The 17,494-nt window shown below is 37.6% G+C and overlaps 1 protein-coding gene across 4 annotated transcripts in view; it reads right to left on the bottom strand.

Moving 5' to 3' along the window:
• The window catches only part of LOC100577283, a 400,113-nt gene that overhangs the window by 332,089 nt on the left and 50,530 nt on the right, over positions 1-17,494 (bottom strand). For 2 of the 4 annotated variants that reach the window (XM_026442340.1, XM_016913393.2), the window contains exon 1: positions 12,775-13,192. The exons of 1 other annotated variant lie outside the window; for it this stretch is intronic. The gene's annotated coding sequence lies outside the window, so the exon portion shown is untranslated. Of the gene's footprint in view, positions 1-12,774; positions 13,193-17,494 lie in introns of those variants that run through there. One more of the 4 variants, XM_003251199.4, reaches the window with a different exon arrangement.

Here is a 17,494-nt window from a genome sequence, read left to right as displayed (position 1 = left end):
ATGATGATAGTTCTCTCGTGATATGGCACGAGTCTAATTCGAGAAAATTCGAGAAGAAGCGGTTCTCTCGAATGGAAATTTAAATTCAAAATGGAACAATGGGAAAATCCCCCGGTGAGAATTAATTGGCCGATAATTTGAAGGGAAATGCGTGAAGCTGGTCATCAATCGTGATTTAAAGGACGGTTGAGAAGGTGCGTGGAACAGAGCGTGGATCGATAATCGGATCGCGACTTCGAATTCAATTTTCAGCCGCTCCTCCATTTACGGCCACTTCTCGACTGTTTGCCTACAATGACCGATTACATTGGCATTTCGATGACCAATTGTGGGTCAAAAGGTCAACCAGCTTATCCTCGAACACGCGCGCGTTTCGCTCAATGCACGCGTTGAGTGTGTATGTGTGTGTGTGTGTATGTGTGTGTGGAACATCGGGCAACCAGCGTTCCAGAAAGGCACACAAGCATCGAGCGGAGAATAACTCATTTTGAATTTACAGATTAGACGGTGAATCGAGCGGGATTTATGGCGTTTGACGGCCGTCTATTCAAACCAGATATGACTAATCAGGATGATTCTTGACGCATTATGTGCAAATATACGACGAAATTTGAATCGTGCTTGTGCAAAAGTGGATTATCGTTAAACGAAATAATGCTTATGTTTTATTAAAAGAAAAGGTAAATTGTAAATCGTGAAATTTGAATATTAGAATAGAAAATAAAGCGAAGAAAATGTTGAAGGAAATGTTTCAAATTCTTTTTTTTTTTTGGATCATGTATGAAATAAATGGAAAAAAAATTGCACTTGGAGAAGTACGAATCCCAAGGAATCTATTATGCATCTTGTATCTTGAACGAAAGGATGTGTTTAACATATTTGATGCATTGATAACAAGCACGTGAAAACGAGATGTACGGGGTTCACATGCACGGACGCGCTTCATGATTCCAGATTCTAGTGTATTTTCTAATTAATAAAACAGTAATTTTTTTTTTTTTAATTACAAACGATGTCGAATCTTTATCGTGTATAATAAAAATCTATCTACATCGATCGATAAGAATAAAATCTAATCCGTAAATTCTAATTAAATTATATTTTGCAGATACCGAAGCGAGATAGCGTATCTCTCGTGATATGAAACATTCGGATCTCATATTTCTTAAATTATTTCGAGTAAATATTATGGTTGTGCGAGGTGTGGAGAATTTAGCAGAATTTCTAAATAAATATCAGACGAAAAGAGGTAGTAAAACGCAGGTAGTAGATACAGGAATATCTCCGCGAAAGGAGAGAGGAGCGTATGAAATTGAGACTTCAGAAACAGCGTTGTGAAAAATATCGCATGCCAACTTCTCTTATCAGCCTTTCCCTACCCAACAAACTTTCAAAAGATCCGCCTTTCATTTATTAAATATTTTTTCCTCTTCGTTTCCCAGATATTATAACACGCAAAATTTAACTAGACAAATTTCAAAAATTCATCTTTCTCCTTTCTAATCCGTTATACTATTATCATTCAATTATCATTGTGTACATAAAAATATATATATATAAATTTCTATAGATATTCACGATCTCTCTCTCTCTCTCTCTCTCTCTCTCTCTCTCTCTCTCTCTCTCTCTCGTGTTCGAAGATAAATGTCCACAACGAAACAAATTCCTTTTAAAAAATAAAACGAGAGAAATCTTTGAAGAAAAAAAAAAAAAAAAATCCTCTTTACTCTAATTTCTTCCACGATCCATTTTTTCAATCTCCTTTCTCACAGCCCATTTCTTCCCTCTTCCTCCTTGTTTCTTTTTTTTTTTTTTTTAAAGAAGAGGAGGGGAGGAAAAAAAAACGTTCCATCGTCGAAACGATCGTTAAACGGTCGATCGATGTATTCGACGGCGCATTTAGACTGCTCGTTACTCGATTATATAGCCCGGCTGATACGTAATCCTCGACTCATCGGCTACGACGACGCCCGAGAGAAGAATCCATTTACGAGCGGTCGATCGGCCGCGCCGCGCCGTTTCAAAATTAACTCTAATCTAGGATCAGACCTAGCTTATAAAGTGCTGTCGAGATTTTGTCGTGGAGAAAAAATGATCGTTACCGGTTCGCCTAATTGGACCTAGACGACCACCGCTGAATAACCGGCTCCCTTCGATTATCCCGTCACGGCTTCCAACCCACTCATTTTTAAACATCGCGATTGATCACATCTCCTTCTTCTCCCTCTGTAATTTGTTAGATTGCTTTTCGAGAAATTCGAGAGTTAGACGAAATTTTAGGAGGGATTTAAATAAGCGAATATCATCTGGAAATATATTCGATCGTTATTTAAAATGTATATATTTTTATATTTTTTTCGATCATCGTTTGTTTCTTAGATTTTCGTAAAATTTTCGGTATTTATGTAATTTTATATAAATCCGTGTTCTTCAATTATAGATTGGAGATGAATCCTTCTAAACTTTTAAAAAGAATTTTAGAAGTTATTTGATCCAATTTTATTATTATGTGTATATTATTTTTTAGAGAGTAATGGAATACTTTTTGCAAAGGATAATGATGCGAAACGAAGCATATTTTTTCACGAATTAATTATTTCAAGCTCAATCGAGTTAAAAATTTTCGATGGAATAATATTATGAAAGATAAATAAGAATCGGTGGAAATGTATTATTACGAACCGAGAAATCGAGCTGTTCACGTGTAAAATTGACTTTAGCCGAGAATTCAGGCTAATACCCTATTTGTCGTTAATATGTCGCCGTATTAGGCCCCATTCAATCTCGAGCATCTTGTCGCGATGATTTCTCGAAACTAGGAATAATTCGTTAATTTTGGAAAATACCTTTAATGCCCTTAAAACGTGTTATTAATTTCAATTTTCACTTTGCTCAAATGGCAAAGTATTTTTCTTCGTTTCGAAATCTCGTTCCATTTCATAAACGAGAAAAATGCGAAAACAAATTTATATCTCTTGAATAATATTAATATATTTTAATTTTAAGAAGAAGAATTTATATTTAGAAAAATATAATTTGAGGATAAAAATTTAATACTACAGTTCGTGTATTAAAAACCGTGTCTACGGTTAGAAATCTCGGTAATAAAAAAATTTGTAAAACTTTCCCAAATCCCTGTGCTAACATTGAATCGACAAATCATCGGTCGGTACACCTCCCAAGGATAAACAAAAAGATTAGGAAAAAGTATTTGGTATGATATAAAATGTTGTCGAAGGGAGAGGGGGGCGAACTTCAAACAGTTGGATTGTCAAATTTAATACTTTTGGCTTTTTTCCCACCGATGCGGAATCAAAGCCGTGGAATTTACGCGGAGCCGGATGCAGGCATCCGTTGGTCAAAATAAATCCACCGATAGTTTCGATGGTCGAAATAAATCTGAAGTTCGCAATACGGTTCTGAAAAATTCCGGCCGAAGGGTGAAAAAGAATTTTCATGCGTAGGCACGCTTCAATTCCACGCTTAACTTTGTCACTAAACTTTTCAATCTCCTCCAATTAGTGGTTTTCAGACGTTTTTTTCGGCCGATCCTTGAATCGTCTCTTTCGTTCAGAAAGAAATAAAGTAAAATTAATTCGCGCCGTTTTCATTTAAATTTTTTTGCTAGAAACACGAAAAAAATTAGGTTGACACCTAGGTGATGAAAAAGATTCAAGATTAAACGAGATTCGTTTTTAAAGTTATTTCTATATATTCAAATTTGTAACAAAGTGAAACCTTGCCTCGAAACGTTAATTATCCATCCCTTTTTATAAAATATAAGATATAAAAGACACGAGCCCTTATTCCAGATTTTAAACCGACTAAAACCTCGATCTAAAACGCTTCACAACACAAACACTCTTTCGAATGTTCGCTAAACTTGCAACCTTGATCCAAAAATACGTAAACAATCTATTTCCTTTTCTTAAAAAAAAAAACAAAAAAAGAAAAGAAAGTGGAACAAAGATTCCACTTCAAAATGTTATCGATATATCAAAACGCTGCAACGTTTTATTACAACATTCCATTGTATTCCAACCGCAACGTTGATTTAAAATATCGATTCCTCTCAATTCACGATATTCGCGAGAGAAAAATTTCTAAAAAAATAAACACACCTCCTAATACGAACAAATAAACACTTTGCCTCGCGATTTTCGAAAGGAAAGGAGGGGAGAGGGAAAAAAAAAATCACTTTCCACTCTCTCCTTGGCGATCGATTAACTATCGAATGACGGGTGCGAGGGGAGAAAAACGCGGAATTAATCGACGGGCCAGCTCTGTGCGCGAGTTCAAAGAGTTCGACCATTCGCCAGCCTCTCCGGTAATTGGGTTTTCGCAGGCCGGGCCCGCGTTTTCCATCCTACGGGCAACGCAACAGTTGAGATTTTTCGAGCAAAGTGAAAGACATCGGGGAAAAGAAACGCAGAGTGTTTGTAGATCGCTATTTTACCCCTTCACATCGAAGCTTTTTTGTTGATGTATAAAATCATTGCATCACTAATACAAAATCTTTCTAATTTCTCTCTATTTTTGTTCGAAGTTGAGACGAGGATGAAAAATTTATCGACCGATTCGTGTCAACCGTGAGTTTCACGAAACGTTGTTATCGATCGATATCGATTCGCTTATACATTTGTCATTTTCTTCCATCGAACAGTTTTCACTGTATTGTACATTGTATTGTTTGCTTGTATACGTGAAAGAAAGAGGGGAAAAAATCACGTTTTGCCAAAAGAGTTCTCGCAAAGGGGCGCACTAATTGGCCCGTCGCGAAAAATAGAACCACTTACCGACGCACGATAATAGAAACCTAACCTAAAAAATTGGTTATTGGATTGTTGCGCTCGACACATGGTTGCTCGCTTATTACACCGTTGCGTTTCACCGAAATGTTATTTCGCAAAGGGCACGATAATTGGCACGTGGCGAAAAATAGAGTAAATGCGAGTTAAAAATTGAAAAATTGATTCCAATTTATGGTACGAACGACTCGAAGAAGGAAAAGAAGAGAAAATAAAAAGGATTAAAACTTATTTTTTTTTTTTCTTTTTCCCAAATTTACTTCTATTCCCTTATTTCTATAAAGGGTATAAAGAGAGAAAGAAAAATCTTTCACTCGTGAATTCCGGTCGACTGATTGACAGAAGAATCTCGCGAGAGAATCTCTGGTCTCTCTCTCTGATCGTTAGCTAACACCGTCTTCACTGATGCTGGTTACTTGCTTTGTACTCTCGCTACGCCCAAAGGAGCTTGTCGAGAATTCCTCCCTCGCGAAACATCTCTCCCTCCGTTAACAATAGTTTATGACGAGGTTGACGAGGTTTGGAAATGACGAAGACTTTGATTTTAAATTTTTTTTTTTTTGCTTCGAGGATCCGTTTTAAGAAACTTTGATTATATCAATCCGCGTATCTTGGCGAATGATTATATAATAAATCGTTTTAAATATTAACAAAAGGGGATAATGTAGATTATTAAATATCGTTGCATAATTGTGCACGAATTGTGTATTATTTAACGATCAGAGAGAGTATTCATCTATTATAGAAAATTTAGGGAATTACTCTTCCATTTAATAATACAGGATCGATCTATTATTAAATTGTTCGTGTTACCTATTATTAATCGTGTATATTAATAAGACTTGTTACTGCATTATAATATTACCTGGAGTTAATCTGGACAATAAACTTAACCTCTCCTTTAAGAAGATTATCGAAGGATTTTCGAATCGTTCTCTCGGTTTACATTAATTTGTTATCTCGAAATGTTAACTCTAATTCACGTCCACGTAATGTTTCGTGAGAAATCTCTTCTCTTCGACGATTCGAATTTGAAACGAAAGACATTCTCTGACGACAAACGAGAATATTAATAATATCCGGATCGAGATAGGTGAGGCGAAAAAGCGAGGTTAATCCCAGGTTTCGAAATCACTGAATTTACATGATTTGAACCGCTTCCATAGATTTTCAAAATGCGCAACAGTGGATTATACGATCGATCGAATAACAGAGATTACGATCGAAGCCAATTTGCACTTTGCGTCGATCGCCTCTTCTTGGATTACGATAATGCCTCACTTTCCAGGGTAAAACGTTGAGCGCAACCTCGTTACTCAGCCCACGTTTGTCTAAACATCCCCAATGATCGCTACTTCGACCCTTCGTTTATATCGAAGAAATATCGATATCGATTCCATGAAAATTCAATTCCATTTCACTCGATTGGAAAACTTGTTTCGCAATTATTTGTGAAAAAAATATTTTTCACAAACCTTAACGATAAACTAAAGAAGAATTCCAATTCGAGATGCGAGAGGTCGAGCAACAGGGAAAAAGAAGCTTCGAATTCAATGCCATCCGACCGTACCATTAATATCTATCGTCCCTATGACATTGTACAAGAGGCTAACCCCCACGAGGGATCCTTTTACCGTGGTTTCCTCAATCCCGGCAGGGGATTTCATCCCTAATTCGAGGCAGAGCCAGGTTTCACCTGTCGTTTCTCTTGATTTTTGCGAAACTGCAGCCACGCAGTCGGATACGGTTGTCTGGCGCAAAGCTGTTGCAAGAAATCGGACACCCTGTGTATCCGCGTAACCTATCCGCGCGCGCACACACACACACACACACGCACGCATGCACACCGGTGTCTCGTGTCTGAGGGAACGGAAACCGAGCAGGCAGGCATTGACCCCCCCTCCCCGCCACTGGGTATATTATGCAGAAAATTGCCGACGAAAGAAATCTGGGAAAGATGGGGAAGGGTCGAAATCCGGATACCAAAATAATGTAGTCAAATCCGTATACGTGTGATACGTTTCGAGCGTGAAATATTACGTAAGAATAAGATATGAAGAGTGATAGGAAGCTAACTGCTTTTGACAAAAATTTTAGTTTATTGTTAAAGTATATATAGATTTATATTATCTAAAGATAATAAATATTTAAAAATTAAATTGTTAAATTAATTATTTTGAAATAATTAAAAATTTTATTAGTTAAAAGTAATGTAAATGAAATTTTAAATATAAAGAAGTAGAAGTAATTTTTGTACCTTTTGTTTATCAGGGTTGATTAAAATTTATTTAATAATATTAAATATAATCGAAAATAAAGGAGCTGAATTTATATAATTTTTCTTGTAGCAATAAAATTATTAATATAGATTTAGAAATTAAATGTTAAACGAACTTGTTAATATCTAGTTTTTTTTGGAAATAAATTTAATTATTAAAAAATTCATTGAAAATCGCGAGGAGAGGTAATCCTCTTCTTACGAGCAATTTAAATCTTATTCCTTTTCAACGAAAATTCAATATGTTTATTTAAAAATTCCAAACCTTTTGAACGAAAAAGCAACGATAATCCAAAGATATAAGGAAAAGATATTTTCGTTACTATGGTTGCAGTTTTAAATTCAATATGAGATAATTCAAAATAGAAAAGAATATTTCAAATATCGAAGAAAATAAAGTTCTATCAAATCGAGAGCGAAACTTTACATTCTCGCATAGATAAAAATACGATTACGAATAATTACAATTAATTTTCTCGCGCGTATCGTATAACACGTATAACGATACGACATCATAATCCCTTAAACCCGACGGGATAGATTAACAAAAAGTTTCAGCATCTATTAAGAGCAGGATAAAGTTTGGGCCGAAACTTTGGCGAACGAGGCTTGCCACTTCATCCTCGGGATATCATAGATGAGGGACAGGGAGGTCCAACTACTACCCATGACTGTCCAACCGTGGAGATCCACGAGGGCGTAGAGATGGCGGCGAGCCGTTGAACAAAGTCATCCATCCGGGCGGCGAGCATCATAGCGCGCGCAGAATCCCAATTGCACGGCGCCACCGTCGCAAGGTTGCAGACATTGACCCCCTCCCCCGGATGTATAACCCAGAAGGAGGCTGGTGTTTTGGGGAAGGTCGAGCAGAGGGAGGGAGCGGGATCAGTGGAGGAGTCTTTTCTCTTTGGTCCGCGAAATTTCCACCCCTTCCACTTTTCTTTCCAACCCTCTCTTCCGCCTGCTAGACTCCACTCCACACTCCTCTATGAATCTCTCTCTCTCTCTCTTCATCCGTCTTTCTATCCATCCTTCCCCTCCTTTATCCCTCCCTACACGTCCGGATCACAGCCTCGCACACGTTTTCGGTCTCAGGTATCACGTGTCATGCCGGTCTCGGTCAATAGCTCGCACAGTTTTCCACGTATATAATGGAACCTTTGTTATCCTTGTGAATCAACCCTCGGCCGACCTGGGACAGATCCTTGCACAGGCTGTGTATAAAGGGTGTCCCAAAATTTACGCAGGATTTGAATTAAATATAAAAGAGAGCCTTTGGATATTTATTTTTTATGCATAATTGTGGCCGAATTTCGTTGATGCAGCGTTTAATTTCCTCTTGTCCTCTTTCCTCTCTTCTTTCCCATAAGAAGAAGGGATCTAGGGGGCCAATTCTGATCACCGAAACGAGAGAGTACACGATCAGGAAATGTCTCGTTTTAATTGAATCGTTTCATTGGCTGTATGGCACGTGGCATCGTCTTGTTGAAACCACGTATCGGCCACGTCAATGTCATCCAATTTCGGCGGAAAGAACTGCGTTATCGTGTCGCGATATCGAGCACCATTAACGGTTGCTGCTCGACCAGCCTCGTTCTCGAAAAAGTATGGTCCGATGACGCCTCCTGGCCAAAATCCGCACCAAACAGTGACACGTTGCGGGCGCGTTTGTTTTTCGCTAATCGCACGTGGCTTCTCCGAGCCCCAAACGCGGCAATTTTGGCGATCAACGAAGCCATCGAGGTGAAAATGTGCTTCCAAACTTTCGTTATTTTTAAAATATCGTTCAATAATAAAGACACGTTGTTGTATAACGCTCCATTTTCACTAAGCCCAAACTCTCAGCTGTCGAACTGTTCTTTTTGCCAACAACTCGATGCAAAAAAGGCGGCAAATTCAAATCTTGCGTTAATTTTGGGACACCCTATATATATATAGACGCAGGTCGAACTCCGAGTCGCTGGAATATCCGTATCCGGCAACTCATCCCGTTTCATTAAGGACATGTTAATGATAGTTACGAGTCGGCAGGTGGACGTGCAGGTGGAAACCGGCCGGGTTAATTTACCCCCGTCGCTTAATGTATGCATCACTGTTGATATTATTAAAGTTCGGACCGGGGGTGTATTCAATTAGCAACCGATACGTGTGTGCTGGCTGCGTATACCTGTGTGTGTCTGTTGGGCGCGTGGAGGGGAGGAGGAGAGGGTGGTATCGACTCGCGGCTGCTTCGTTTACGCGAAATTTAATACCGATCCCCTTTCTCTCCTTCTCTCTCTTCTTCTCTCTCTCTCTCTCTCTCTCTCCCCCTCCGTTGTTATTAGCGGATTTATTATTCAAAAGTGGCGGGGAATGGAGATTGAGCGGAGCACGGGTAAATCAATCGAACGATATTTTTCCTGCGCTTTCTTTTCGTTGCGCAGCGTATTGCGGGGGGGAGGAAGGAAATTTTGTAATTTTTATGCGTTTGGGCAGATCAACGAGATGGGTATCTCGAGGGCGTTTCGAAACGAAAGAGTTTCGTAAGGGGATAGAGAATTCAAGATGGGATTTAAATAATGAAGATGGAACTCGAGGGAGATGGAAGTTTTAGGGAGGCTCTCTTTCGTATTTTTTCTTTTAAATATTTCTCTCGGATATTGTTTTCATTTAAGGAGAGTATCGAATTCTTTGAAAAAAGGATCGAGCATTAATTACACTTAGATTTTTCAAATTTTTCGATCCATAACTTGTGTCTCACATTTTCGATTCGATTTTTTAATCAACTCCATTCTCGCTCGAAGATTGAATTAAATTTAAATAAAGAGTTATTTTACAGAGGCGGAGTCCAGGATCAGCGGGATAGAGAGATATCCGTTTAATGAGGCAATATATAATTATCGAATGAGAATTAATCTGTGATAAGGTGAGGAAACGTAAACATTTTTTATTGGAAATTAATATCGAAGATGGAAGAATGAAGGGAGAGCATAGGATCAAATCAAAGGAAGCCAAGTAAACTAATGGGACGGAAACGGACGACTTTTCAGTCCCAATTAAAACGCTTTGCGATACGTAAATGAAAAACAAATTATTTTTCAATTAATCCGCTATTAACGATATGTATAAATTTCATTCAACAAGGATAAAATCAAATATTATTATCCCCCTTTCACGTTTCCCCACCAAAAAAATTTTTGGAAAAATATTATCATCTTCGGGAATTAAAAATGCGAACGAGAAATTCTTTTTTCGATTTCGAGTAAAAAAAAAATCGTGGAAAGAAATTTTTAAAAAAGAGATTTTTCAAAGATTCGAAACACGTAGTGTAAAAAAATATTCGAAAAAACGAAGTAGAAATAGGAAAACAAAATTAAATTCCCCTTGCAAACGGGGGAAAATTTTTAAGAATCGAAAAGGAAATGCAGAAATGACGAAAAGACCTTTGACCTGATCCGATATCGCGCGTATAACGTATTCTTGGAAGTTGAAGAAAGAAAAGAAGAAAAAATTCAATTAAAATCAATGTATCCAGAAGAGAAACGCGAAATAAGAAATGCGAAAGACACGCCAAGTGGGACGAGGAGGATCTCGAAACGTGCCAAAAGATTAAGCCGGACACTGGACCCGAAAGAAAATATATAACAATGCATCTTGCGCGAATGTTTCTACGTTATTATCTTATTCATCTTTACCGTTTAATGAAAAATTCCTCGCGAGTATAATCCCTTTTGATATTAATATTCTTCAACAGCTAATTTCCAGCCACGAGAAGCTACGCATCAGCGTTCGCGCTACATTGGTTATCAAATAGAAGGGGATAAAAGGAAGGAGGGATCCCTTTCATGGGGGGGTTGCTCATGAAAATTGCTCGAAAAGTTGAATTCGTAACGAAAGTTCATTCCGGCGACCGGAAACGTTAGCCAGCTTTCCTCGCAGTCGTCCGTTTTCCATATTTCCCTTCCGCCTCGTTGCCATAATAAACGTCGTCTCTCGATTCCTCGACCATTCTCCGACCGTTCTCGAAGAAACTTAAAAATTTTCGAAGAAAGAGAAAAATTCCACTTTGTACATAATTAACACCGACACGGCTCCCTCTTCAATATTAAATCAAATACGCTCTCTCGAAAAAAAAAAGATCATTAAAATAACAATCTCTCTCTCTCTCTCCCTTCCCCATCCAATCCTCCTTTTCCCCACTTTTCAAATTTCAGATCGAAATCCCTGCTAACTTGAAAAGTTACGAAAGAGGAAAAGAAAAGTCTCGAACACAAAGGCACATACACATATATATATATATATATCTACGTATAAAGACCACCCATTGCACGGACACCGAGCGCATTCTGCAGTAAGCAGAAGCGGTAAGCAGAGAGCCCTTTGCCATACCGAAAACCGAAACCGATGCCGGTTGGAAATCTCACAAAGGGAATCAGCCAGACAGTCAGACGGGCAGACAGACAGTGGAGAAAGATGGGAAGGAGGGGGAGGACGAAGGGAGGGGAGAGAGAGAGAGGTTGCATCGGGATTGAACCGGATGGCTTTAGTTCCGTACAAGTAAGATCTAATGAAGCAATTCAAACTGTAACCACAGACCGCTTCAAAGTTTTGAGAAATGCCGCGGCGCACGGGACGGCCAGTACATTACCGGCTGGTAATATCAGCCATACCGATGCCACAACTCGCCTGTATCTCGCCAACTATGCACCCGACGTTCGACTGCACACGCTCGAAACATTGGCTCGTTCATCGGCTCTCGTCCCACCGATACAAATATAAACCCGTTCGTGATTAGTGCTCCCTTTAGAACAATATAACGTTCTACTACGGTTAACGAGGCTCGGCCGCGTAAATCTGGCGATAAATTTTCAAAAAGGCGCTCGATAATTCAATTTCCATTAGAAGGGATGAAACTGTCGAGAGTGTTAAAGAAAAGAAAGGAACAGAAGAGTGTTAAGATTTTGAGAGAAAGGAAAGGTTTTGCTTGTTCTGAAAAATTCGTTTGTCGAATTATCTTTCCAAAAAACGATGATTGTGGATATAAAAAAGACACTCGAGTTAATATTTATCGAAAAGTGATCGGAAAAATTGATGATATTTCTATGGAGAAATAATTAATCATCCATCATGTTGTTTTAAAAAAAAAAAAAATGAAAATCACGTCGTATCGAATTTGATAACTGTTAATTTAATAAAGTTGAAATTTGAAATTGAAATGAAATAAAAATCGAATGTATGCCTCTCGTACCCGGCATGACAATAATAATTCGTCACATTGTTACGCGTAAAAACAAGCCGAGGGAAGAGATAAGCCCGCGTTTCGATGAAATTTTTCGAGGTATGGAAAAATTGTAATGGAGGCTGGTGAATGGTAAACAAATGTTTGGATCGAGTTCAAGGACCGACGCGAAGGTTAAAGCCATTCCGCCGGCGGAATTAAGCGTCCTGATTAAAAACGTTCGCAACAATTGGTTCTACGAACGAAACGTGGCCGGTAATTGCGCGCTCCGCGATTGTCGGATAATAAAACGCTTCCTAAACTCGTAGAACTCGTCCAACACCCTAAGGTCGCACACACCAACCCCTCCGCCCCTTCCCCGAACTTACGTATAAACTTACGAATTTTCTCGTATACACGTACACCGTGGAAAAAAAACACCATTTTAAAATCACCACCACCACTCATTAAAAAATGATAAATAAACATACCTAACTCCTGGTCGATGCGAACGTTGCGTCCGAAATAAATTCTCGTAAAGAATCGTGTCCTGGGATGCGTCACCAACAAAACACGGGGAGCGGAAGGGGGGGGGGAGAAAACACGGTGAAACGGAATAATAAAAAAGAAAAGAAAAAACGAGGCAAAGGAACGATCGTCGAACACACACTACACTTGTTCGCGAGACGCAGTGCAATAAAAAAAAATCCAACGTGTGAAATGACGTGGTTTCACTGCGGGTAATGATACTTTTTTACTCGTGTCCACCACGTTTCAAGGGCTACGCCGTTTGCGACGACGGTGTCGTTTGGAAACGATGGTGTCGTCGGTCACGTTTACATCTCGCCACCGGTCGCGGCTCGAGGCGACGTGAATCGTATCGCGGTCCGCCGATAACTAACGAAGACGCCGGGTCGGCAGGCAGGCAACGCGACCAACCCCGAACGCCGCGCATGCGCGCTACCCCGCGAGCGCGCCACCCCACTCTCAGTCGCGGTCGCACAATGCTTCGGGAGAGGCGACGCTCGCGACAAAGGACGCCTTTTCCGCCGCTGTTTTCCCAAAAACCAACGACTCGCGACGTGTCGCGATACGCGTGTAACGGGGATCAGATTTTTCTGCTCAGCTTGGACGATTATATTCGAATTCTCTCTCTCTCGAAAGGAAAGGACTCGAAATAAGACGTTTCTTTTAACTCGATATCGACGTTTCTCTGTTTAAAAAGAAAAGAATTGAAATTCTTGTTCGAGAATTCCTCAGAATCTTTTTTAATAATAAGAAAGAAGTATGTTTTTAACGAAGAAGTCGTCTCGTCTAACGAAGAGGGAACGATACTCGGATAATATTCCCATTAAAGATCCTTTAGAAGGAAACGAAATGTTCGATCTTTTCTTCGGGTATCGTTTTTATCAAACTCGAGTGATATACGATCGAATAAGGAAGGGGGGGAAAAAAAAAGAGATGAAAAATTTCTCTCATCGAGAAACTTTCTCGTGGGCCAATATGGCGACAAAAGAATGGCATCTTTTTCTCTTTTACACTCGCAAGTTCTCACGTTTGGCCACCTACTACGTGACATACATACGCTCGAGCAATGACACACATCATTGACACGCGTCAAGCGTGGACCAAGCCTTAAGTGGTCCTCCCCCCAAGTTCTGGTGTAGGTAAGCCGTCGGGAAATGTTTAAACGTGTCCACCAGCTTGGCTACGAAATTGCACAGCGACCTATACTCGGACGAAAGTTAAAAAAGACAATTACCGCGGAGCAATATAAACGTTGGGAACAAGAGCGTTCCACGCTCCCGTAATTCTTCCATACCATGGCCTCGTTCGCCATGATAAAAAGATCGTATAAAATATTGCTATGTCATTGAAGTTGCGCCACCGTTACATCCCCTTATCTTTCCTATTCGTTGCTTTTTTTTTTTTTTAAAAAACACGGATAGTGTCGCCTTTTAAGATTATTAAATTTTTACACGATAGAAATCTCTCTCTCTCTGAGAGATTTATTTTATTCTCAATGAAATTTTTTTCTGATTATTTTTCGAAGTGGAAAATATTTATTTAAATTTTATTTAAATTTATATATTTTACAGGAATAAGGAAGGTTAATCAATTAATAGCATTGCCACGTGTTAAGTGCGTATCATCAAGTGATTTGCAAATCAATAGAGCGTCTAGCTAATACGTGTAGCGTATGTACTCGCGTGTATGTACCACTGTTGCGTGTTGGTTGACAGGTCTCCATGTGTAGCGATTGAAATTGTTAATCTGTATCCCTGCTCCTGTAATACGTCACACGACAGCGTTATTAGCTCGAACCTCTTGCTTAATATCTTCAACCATCTTTCTTTTTACCACAAAGATTCGTGAATGAAAACAACACTACGAATATTTTTCAATGAGACTAAATTAACTGCTCCGCTTACCTCGATAAAAAAATTAAGATCAATAACCCTGCTATTACTATCCTCTCTTAAAAATTTAATTTAATTTAATTTAACGACTGAAGCTTAAAGTTTACGCTCATTTCGGTTCCTCGCAGGACACTGCTCTCCTAACTGCTTAATCTCGTATCAAATAATTTCGTGGATGTAAATGGAATATTCGTTTCCCTATTGAAATTTTCTAAATAACGATAGTGCAACGATATTCATTTTTTGAGAAAAGCAAAGACAAGAGGTCGAAGAGGCTTAAAAGCGTGGAGAAGGGATTGAAGAATTCGCGAATTTCTTCATGAGGGGGGGGAAGTAAGTTTAAAGAAACATGGTGGAACTTGGCTTCGAGTCATAAACTCGACCTAATAACGCTTTTTAAACACACGCATAACTCCCTCCCCGGAATTTTATAACGTCTTTTTACGAGCTGACGGCCGGCTACGGTTACGAACCGAGATCAAACCTAACCCATTCACTTGCTCGCTTTTATAATATACATCTATGATGCTTTTCGATATTAATCGTGATAAACTTTCAACGGTGTCCGAAAATATAAACGAACATCATATAAAAGTGAAATAAGAATCTGATTTTTGGAAATATTTGGATTTTGGAAAAGATTATCATTAGATTGGAAAGAAAGTTGTTTTTAATTATTAAATTCAAATGCATATATAGATCGTCTCAAATTTTATTAATTTTATTAATCGAAATAAGAAGACCGTTGCGATCAATGCACTTTTGGCAAGGAGAAACAAGTTTTCGATCGAATAAAATTCTTGGAGGCGACAAACTCGTCGAATGCAGCATCTCTCTGAGATTTGAAGCGTTTCTTCTCGAGGCTCTTCTAATTTTTTAAACCGCCATTTCGTAGGATTAAATTCTCATTGATATCGCGAGCTTACGAATCTAGTTTGAAATTGGAATAGAAAAATTGTTCGAATCTGTCTTCTTATCTTGGGAAAAATCGGAAAAATTTGAAAATAAAATTAATATCACAGTTTCAAATTATATACAAAGTCAATTTAACTTGATCGAAAATAAAGCATTTAAAATGAAAATAATAAAAATAAAAAAAGTAAGAACTTTCTTTCCAGTCTAATAATACTATTTGTAATAGAAAGAATCTACGATAGTTTTGTCTTAAATTTTTGATTGTTCACAAATGGATTCATCTTTTCGTTCTGAAGAAGTCAGAGATTCAAGATAAGATGTCTCGATTCAATTTACAGATGAAACGATAATTTTAAACTGGATGTATTCTCGATTATATTTAAATCGATTATATATGCATCACGTTAGCATATATTTATTTATTTGTTATATTTACTTTTCGCGAATAATGCAATTATGCGTGCGTTTACACTATCGGTTTGTTCTAGGCCAGTTAATAATCGAGCAAAGGCTGACGAAGCACTCATTTAACCGTTCTAATTCGCGAATATTGCACATGTACAGGGAACTTTAATCGGTTCACTGGTTCATGTAACACACCGTCGATTGTATTAGGAATTTATTGTAGTAGGGATGTTTAATGCGTTTCATCGGTATCAGCAAATTAGTATGGAAGCTCTGGGATGTGATTAATACCTGACTCAAATTTCATACCCGCCGCTAATACAGCCTGTGTATATTAATATCGCTCGTTCTCTGCAATCTGCTTGTCCTGCTACTATGAAAATCATCGTAATTGTCTGTACAAGATTTTCCACGTTCCCATCAGCAACAAGTTCTCTTTACCAAATAACTATATGTGTTACATATTATCACAATTTTAACTATATATATGTTACAATTTTTAATTATAAAATCTTCCATTTCAGTATCTATTTTTTTCTTCTTTTTTCTTTTTATTTGGAAATTAGATCTCCATTTCAGTTTTTATTTTTTTCTCTTTTTACTTGGAAATTCATCCCATTATATACAAAGTAATTTATAGATTTAAAGACAGTTATTCTAATTTTTGACGAATTTTTATCCTAATCGTCGAAGATTACAAATTTTAATTATAAAACCTCCATTTCAGTATTTATTTTTTTCTTGTTTTACTTGGAAATCTATTCCATTATATCACAATACAAAATGATTTATAGATTTAAAGACTGTTACTCTAATTTTTGACGAATTTTCATCCTAATTGAAGAATTTTTAATTATAAAATCTCTCCCCCCCCCATTTCAATATTTATTTTTTCTTTTTTTCTTTTTACTTGGAAATCCATCTTATTATATATACAATACAAAATGATAGATTTAAAGACTGCTATTCTAGTTTTTGACGAATTTTCCATTCTAATCATCGAGGATTACAATTTTTTTAATTATAAAACTCCCATTTCAATATTTATTTTTTCCTTTTTTTATTTGGAAATCCATTTAGTATTTATTTTTTTCCTTTTACTTGGAAATCCATTCCATTATATCACAATACAAAATGGTAGATTTAAAGACTGTTACTCAAATTTTTGACGAATTTTTATCCTAATCGTCGAGGATTACAATTTTTAATTATTAAACCCCCATTTCAATTTTTATTTTTTCCTTTTACTTGGAAATCCATCCCATTATATATACAGAATAAAATGATAGATTTAAAGATTGTTACTCTAATTTTTGACGAATTTTCCATTCTAATCGTCGAAGATTACAATTTTTAATTATAAAACCATTTCAATATTTATTTTTTCCTTTTTTTACTTCGAAATCCATTCAGGATTATTTTTTCAGTATTTATTTTTTTCTTTTTTCCTTTTACTTAGAAATCCATCCCA

The sequence above is a fragment of the Apis mellifera genome, linkage group LG8, assembly GCF_003254395.2.
Source record: "Apis mellifera strain DH4 linkage group LG8, Amel_HAv3.1, whole genome shotgun sequence".
NCBI classification, from domain to species: Eukaryota; Metazoa; Arthropoda; class Insecta; order Hymenoptera; family Apidae; genus Apis; species Apis mellifera.
The sequence above is the reverse complement of the archived record's forward strand: the minus strand, read 5'-3'. Positions and strand labels throughout refer to the sequence as shown.